At 35.7% G+C, this 7541-nt stretch overlaps 1 protein-coding gene across 3 annotated transcripts in view; it reads left to right on the top strand.

Moving 5' to 3' along the window:
* The first annotated feature begins 405 nt into the window (after positions 1 to 405).
* The window catches only part of LOC311077598 (protein NLRC3-like), a 48244-nt gene continuing 41108 nt past the window's right edge, over positions 406 to 7541 (top strand). The window contains exon 1 of one of the 3 annotated variants that reach the window (XM_084106155.1): positions 406 to 577. The gene's annotated coding sequence lies outside the window, so the exon portion shown is untranslated. Of the gene's footprint in view, positions 578 to 6659; positions 6888 to 7541 lie in introns of those variants that run through there. The other 2 variants (XM_084106158.1, XM_084106156.1) reach the window with 2 other exon arrangements.

Genomic DNA, 7541 nt, shown 5'->3' with positions numbered 1-7541 from the left:
TCACAATTTTTATCCAGTAATACATGACAAAGCCTTTTCAAGCTTTGATAATTCCTTATATTTTATAAGTCTAACTTTCGAGATTTTGAATAACTAGAGATGGAACTTTTAGTAGGCTACACCACGTAAAAACCACTGAAATCGGTTGATAAATGTAAACGTTATTATTGTTTTAATCCAGAAAAACCGCAGCTCCACCGTTTACCTGCATAGGTTTACAGCGCAGTCTTGCCCTCAGCAAATTGGCAGACGCGCTGACTTATCGCAGCAACGCTCCAAAACGGCCCTATTGGGGCCGTCTATGTATTTATTATGTCTATGTCTTGTACCCTATGTCTTTTGCAGTGCCCTTCGAGTTCGCACTGAACACGTACGAGTACGGACTGGAATCTCACTTAAGATTGCGGAGTAGTGTAGTGTACCCAGTGTAGTCCACTTCTCAGAGCACTGACGGGCGAATGAACACACCTCAGGTCACCTTACCTGACCAGAAAACAAAAGTGAAACGGAAGAGATGCCAGTCAGGAGATAACAAAACACATCCAGTGTAGGCTATTTTACTCCGATATATGCTGTGGTGAGTTCAAAAGTTATTATTTATGTTATAATGTAGGCTACAATAGAAATACTCTGTCATTTATTGTAGGCTTCTCCATTTCCTTAAAGAGGATTTCAAACCGGACGATATTGAATGTGCAATAGAAATGAAAACATTGATAGTGTTGGCGCGCTTTTCTAAAATGATGTGTTGAAAACAAAACAACCTGTAAAAAGAGATGTTAAAAATGACACATGTTGTGTAGATTTTAACACATGTAGTGTGTGTGCTCAGGCACAGCACATGTTGTGTCAAATTTAACACACAACCTGTGTCGTTTCTTAACACATCTCTGTTTTAAGGACCACACAGTTTGTTACCTTTAACACATCTAATGTGTTAACGTTATTCCTCTTACACAGAAGTGTGTTGAAACCTTTTACACAATAATGTGGTAGCCTATAGTTACACAACTTGTGTCAGATATTACATGCTACCAGAGGTGGAAAGTCCAGGGGTCAGAAAGTAAAAGTCCTTCCATATATTTATTCCACCCATGAACTCACACAGCAAAAACTCCAGTTTTAAATGAACTCTCCTGGGAGTTTATTTGGCTCCAGACTCAAGAGTGTTAAAGTTAATGAGATAATTAAGTGATTGATTGAGTGATGATTGACCATTATTGAAGACACCTGATGTTAACAAGCAGAAACACTGAAGGAGAAAAATCACAATTTTAGTCACCATTATGGATATCGGTGTTTGATTTAGTTGGGCAGTTGACCTTTAAATGTTTAACTTTAGATTTTGTTTGGCTGCTGTATCTGTGTTATAACAGCCAGATGAACAAAGAGAAAAGGTGAACAGGTGTTGGTTATATTTTAACATAATCATCATTTAACCTGAATCACTGAACTCATTTAGAGTCTAATCTCTGACTTAAATGTATATTGGTCATAACAGCATCACAGTGATTCTACAGAATAATATCCAGATTTGTCATTATAATCCAAATGATTTCTTAAAAGTTGTTCTGATATTAAAAAAAAAAAATCTTTCTTTAAGGCGCACACAGACATCAAGAATCAGTGTATGAATCTCAACAATGGTGACAAAAAGAATATTCAATTAGGGAAAGGAAATTAGTAAGACAATTCAGATCATAATTTATTCATACCGCAATGCATGATGGGAGCCATGAATGAGTTTTGATTGGTGGTACCCAGAACATGCTGTTAATGAAAAAAATTATAGGTATATTTTATATGGTATCCCATAAAATACTCTAAAATAAATAAAGCAATACATTCAAATAAATAAATTAAATCTTAATTCATGAGAACTTAAAGATTAACGGGTGTTTTTTTTGCAGCCAATCATATCATGCCTCTTTTTCAATGTCTTTTTCAAATGCTGCTTTCACTTGTTATTAATAACCAGATTAACTTTATTTCTGTCAGACTCTACAGAAGCTCTTATTGAGAATTAACAGGTTTTGGTGTTGACGATTCATTGAATGGTTCATTTAAAGTCACCAGAATCGTGATTAGTGTCAGCTTTATTTGGGCTCTTGACCCTTGACTATTTAACATTAGTTTTCTCTGATTGCTGTAAATGTTTGAATTTTAACACATTTAATACAGCAGAAATAATCATGAGAAAAACATACTCAGATGAAAATGTTATCATCATGGATATGTAAGATTGTTAAGCTCAGCAAGAGCTTAATATTAGAAAAATGAGTATAATTTATAAAAGATGATTTTTTTAAAAAAAATATGTATTGCAACTTAAAATTAATTTTTAAATTCACAGTTCGTACAAAACCTTACAGATTATGGTATCAAACAGACATCAAGAATCAGCGCATGAATCTCAACAATGGTGACAAACAAAAAGCTTCATGCCGCAATGCATGCTGGGTGCCACCATAGAACAAATCTCATCCATGACTCCCAGCATGCATTGCGGCATGAAGCTTTTCGTTTGTCACCATTGTTGAGATTCATGCGCTGATTCTTGATGTCTGTGTTTGACTAGTTTGTGCTACAGATTAAAACTTTCAGATTTTTTTTATTTATTATTCTGCAGCCAGAGAAACACTAAAAGAAGAGTAAAGGGTCAAGAGCTCAAATAAAGGAGCCATTAATCACGATTCTGGTGACTTCAATAAAACATTCAGCGAAACATCAACATCTAAAACTCAGTTAATTCTCAATAAGAGCTTGTCTATGTAGATTCATAATGTCTAATAAATGTTCAAACAAACTCTTTATTAAACGTCACTGGACTCCATAAACACAAGTAAACAATACGTTTCAGTGTTCATCCAAACACTCAGTTGTAAAAACACAGGAAGTGACTCTGGCAAATTCACACCGACTACAGTCACATGTGACACATATCTGACACAAGTTGTGTAACTATACCACATTATTGTGTAAAAGGTTTCAACACACTTCTGTGTAAGAGGAATAACACATTAGTTGTGTTAAAGGTAACACAAAATGTGTAGTCCTTATAAACACAGAGATGTGTTAAGAATCGACACAGGTTGTGTGTTAAATTTGACACAACATGTGTTGTCCCTGAGCACACACACTACATGTGTTAAAATCTACACAACATGTGTTGTCCCTGAGCACACACACTACATGTGTTAAAATCTACACAACATGTGTCATTTTTAACATCTCTTTTTACAGGTTGTGTTGTTTTCAACTCATCATTTTATAAGAGCGTGCCGACACTCACCATCACTGTGAATGGTATGCAGTGTTTGCTATGTTCTCAAACAAACAGGCCAGTGTAAATACAAGTTATTTATATACAATATTTTGTCAGTTGCTACATTTTAATTAAATTCAAAGTGCAAACTCTGTTAACTGTTATCTCTTCATGAACTTTTGTCAAAAGCAGCATTATCAATTAGGGATTGAAGTGTAAATAACTGAATAATGTCCAGTACAGTGAGTCTGTCCAGTCATTGAGCTTGAAACATTGTGTTGTACTTTGTGTGCACATGCATTCTGTACTCGACTATTGATTAAACGGTTAATATTGTTGCATCTGGCCCTTTCGCTTTATTTTTTAAAATGACACAATTTGTGTGTTAAAATGACTTACACATTTATTGTGTTAAATTTGACACAACATGTGTAGTCCCTGAACACACTCACCACATGTGTTAAAATTCTACACATGATGTGTCATTTTTAACACATCTCTTTTTGCAGTGCGACGTGCGTCTGTGGAGGGAAAAGTCCGCTGTGCGCGGGTGCAAAATAGGAATGATACATGCGTCGGTGTACAAAGTCAATTGCGCTGGGTGCAGGATAGGGCCCAATGTGTCCTTGATCAGACTGAACTCCACACCAGTATTCTGAATCTTCTTCAGTCACATGACTGATGCTTCCCGTCAGGAGCTGCTGTTCTCTGTCATCATACAGCCGGATCTTTCCCTCATCCCTCCATCTTCTGCTCTCCTTCACAGACGTCTCTTCAGCACAGAGATCAGCTCCAGATCTCCAGCACAGAAACTTCACATCACGAATGTGGGATTGTGGGTATTTGCAACTGATGTTCACAGATCCTCCTGCAGAAGCTGACAGACTGATGCTCTTCACACAACAATCCTCTGTTTAAGATCCAGATAAAGTGCAGCAATGTTACAATCACCAGATATATTCATGGATTCTGTCAAATAATGCATAAATGACTGAAAGCAGCTCACCCTTCTTAATGTCCAGATTAAACTCAGAGAAGAAACTGTAATCTTCAGAAACTTTGACTATAATCTTATATTCTCCAGAGTCGTTCTCATTCAGATCTCTGATAAACAGAAGTAAGAGTCCTGCAGATCTGTCATTATAAATGGAGAATCATCTGTCATGTTTCCATTATGCTGTTCTGTTAGTGTTTATTACAGTAAAACACTGATCTGCAGTTTTACAGACATCTATCACAGGATTGGTGTGTTGCATCTCATATTTGTAGTTTATTATGACGTTTCCTCCTGAATATCCTCTCACTGTCCTGATTTGTTGACCTGAAAAACACAGTTTATTTTACAATGTGTCTTTTATTTTGGCCTACATATTTATTTGCATTGTAGTGTTGTGTCTCGCACACTTCCTCCCCCGCGTTTATTTTATTCAAATTTACTGCGCAGGAAAAGTTATTTCCCTCTCCACCTCCAATGCAGTGATGGGTCGATGTGACCTTGTACCTACTGGTGCGTTCAAGTCATCTCGTATAGATCGTATTTACGAGTTGAACGCACATGAACGCCACCACAATGCCATAAATACCAGTGGGAAGCTCAGGATTTTCTCTAAACCCTGATCTTTACGAGTTGGGTGCGTGTCACTGAGAAACATGGCAGAATACCACACTACTTAAAGGTATATTTAGCAGTGATATTGTCAGGCTTTTCTATTTACAGCGCAGTTAGCTAATTGCCTGCACAGAATATGATGGCATTATAATATAACAATGCACCATGTAACATTTCTAGAACAAGAATTTAAGAACCTTACTGTATTTTTGTGTAATTAATTAAGAGAAAGTACTCCACCATCTTACTCTGACTTGAACGCACTTGCCGTCGTAAACACGACTTACCACCTTCCCTGGAGGACTTGAATGCTCATGATAAATACATAGACACTCTATTGGCCACTGGATCGTACGTCAACGGCGCCGCCATATTGCTGAGGGCAACTTTCCCATACCTCTCATCATGGGAATTGAGAAAAATGGCTGCTTCGTGTGCTGCTTGAGGCCATACAAATCGCTGCACAATTGAAAACAGGTCTCGGGGAATTACCTTTCACAAGCATGACTGAACATTTGTTTCTGGTTGTATTTGATCATTATATAATTAGTAATAGTAACGTCAGTCAGACGTTTAGCTGTTAGTTAGCTGTGAAAGTTGACATGATTTATATTATAGTTTTAGCTTAAATATTATATTTTATATTATAAAGTGAATTTCATGAACTCTAAATATTCATCTATAATTTCTTAAAACCTACTTTTATGACAAGTATTCGTTTCAGGTATGTACTAGTCACTATTTAATTTACTATTTTTATTATTGTCTATATTATTCTGCAATTCATATTACAATACATTGTATTTGCTATTATTATTATTATTGTTATAATATTATACCATTTGCAGTTATCAATCTTGTATTGTTATGCTGTTAAATTATTGTACTATTCACTAGTCACTATTTAACTTATTATTTTTTATTGTCTATATTCTGTCATTGATATTTCATATTCTATTGCTATTATTATAGTATTATACATAAACTATATGCTATTATCAATATATTATTATTATGCTATTGTACTAATGTGTTATTGTATTACTCATTACTATTTTATTTGCTGTATACTGTTTATTTTATTGACTATACACTAAACTATTTACTATTACTATTACTTCTCACTTTATCTTATATTTACTCTTTGCATCTTTACTCTTTGCATTGCATTGCACCATATCATATCGTATTACCAAAAAGGATCCATCAGTTATCTTTGTTATTGTATATTTGGACTATCTATCTGTAAATATCTATCATTTTAGTGCTATAAAAATACAGAAAGCAGCCTACCAGTGTGATTTGTATTTGCCGATTTGTTTTCTCAACGGCGGTTAATTCTAAGCACAAGAAAAGCTAAAATCAGGTTAAAGACAGAACATGCTTTTTCCACAATAAGAAAACTTTATTTCATTTAATGTGAAAATGTAATTATATCTCAGTATGGGGGTCTTCACAATTTTTATCCAATAATACATGACAAGCCTTTTCAAGCTTTGATAATTCCTTATATATATATAAGTCTAACTGTCGAGATTTTGAATGGAACTTTTAGTACACCACGTAAAAACCACTGAAATCGGTTGATAAATGTAAACGTTATTATTGTTTTTATCCAGAAAAACCGCAGCTCACCCGTTTACCTGCATAGGTTTACAGCGCAGTCTTGCCCTCAGCAAATTGGCGGACGCGCTGACTTATCGCAGCAACGCTCCAAAACGGCCAATAGGGCGCAGATGTATTTATTATGTCTATGCCTTGTACCCTATGTCTTTTGCAGTGCCATCCGAGTTCGCACTGAACACGTATGAGTACGGACTGGAATCTCACTCAAGATGGCGGAGTATAGCCTACCCAGTGTAGTCCACTTCTCAGAGCACTGACGGGCGAATGAACACACCTCAGGTCACCTTACCTGACCAGAAAACAAAAGTGAAACGGAAGAGATGCCAGTCTGGAAATATAAAACAAAACACATCCAGTGTAGGCTATTTTACTCCAGTAAATGCTGTGGTGAGTTCAAAAGTTATTCTTTATGTTATAATGTAGGCTACAATAGAAATACGCTGTCATTTAGGCTACTGTAGGCTTCTCCATTTCCTTACAGAGGATTTCAAACCGGACGATATTGAATGTGCAATAGAAATGAAAACATTGATAGTGTTGGCGCGCTTTTCTAAAATGATGTGTTGAAAACAACCTGTAAAAAGAGTTGTTAAAAATGACACGTTTTGTAGATTTTAACATGTGTGTGCTCAGGGAGGGACAAGCACATGTTGTGTCAAATTTAACACACAACCTGTGTCGATTCTTAACACATTGTGTTTATAAGGACTACACATTTTGTATTACCTTTAACACATCTAATGTGTTATTCCTCTTACACAGAAGTGTGTTGAAACCTTTTACACACTAATGTGTTATAGTTACACAACTTGTGTCAGATATGTGTCACATGTGACTGTAGTCGGTGTGTATTTGCCAGAGTTACTTCCTGTGTTTTTACAACTGAGTGTTTAGATGAAACTGAAACGTATTGTTTACTTTTTTTTATGGAGTCCAGTGACGTTTAATAAAGAGTTTGTTTGAACATTTGGATGGTTTAGACATCATGAATCTACATAGACAAGCTCTTATTGAGAATTAACAGAGGTTTGATGTTTCATG

This window comes from Abramis brama, assembly GCF_963993115.1.
Source record: "Abramis brama genome assembly, chromosome: 2".
Taxonomy (NCBI): Eukaryota; Metazoa; Chordata; class Actinopteri; order Cypriniformes; family Leuciscidae; genus Abramis; species Abramis brama.
This window is presented reverse-complemented; position numbering and strand designations above follow the sequence as displayed.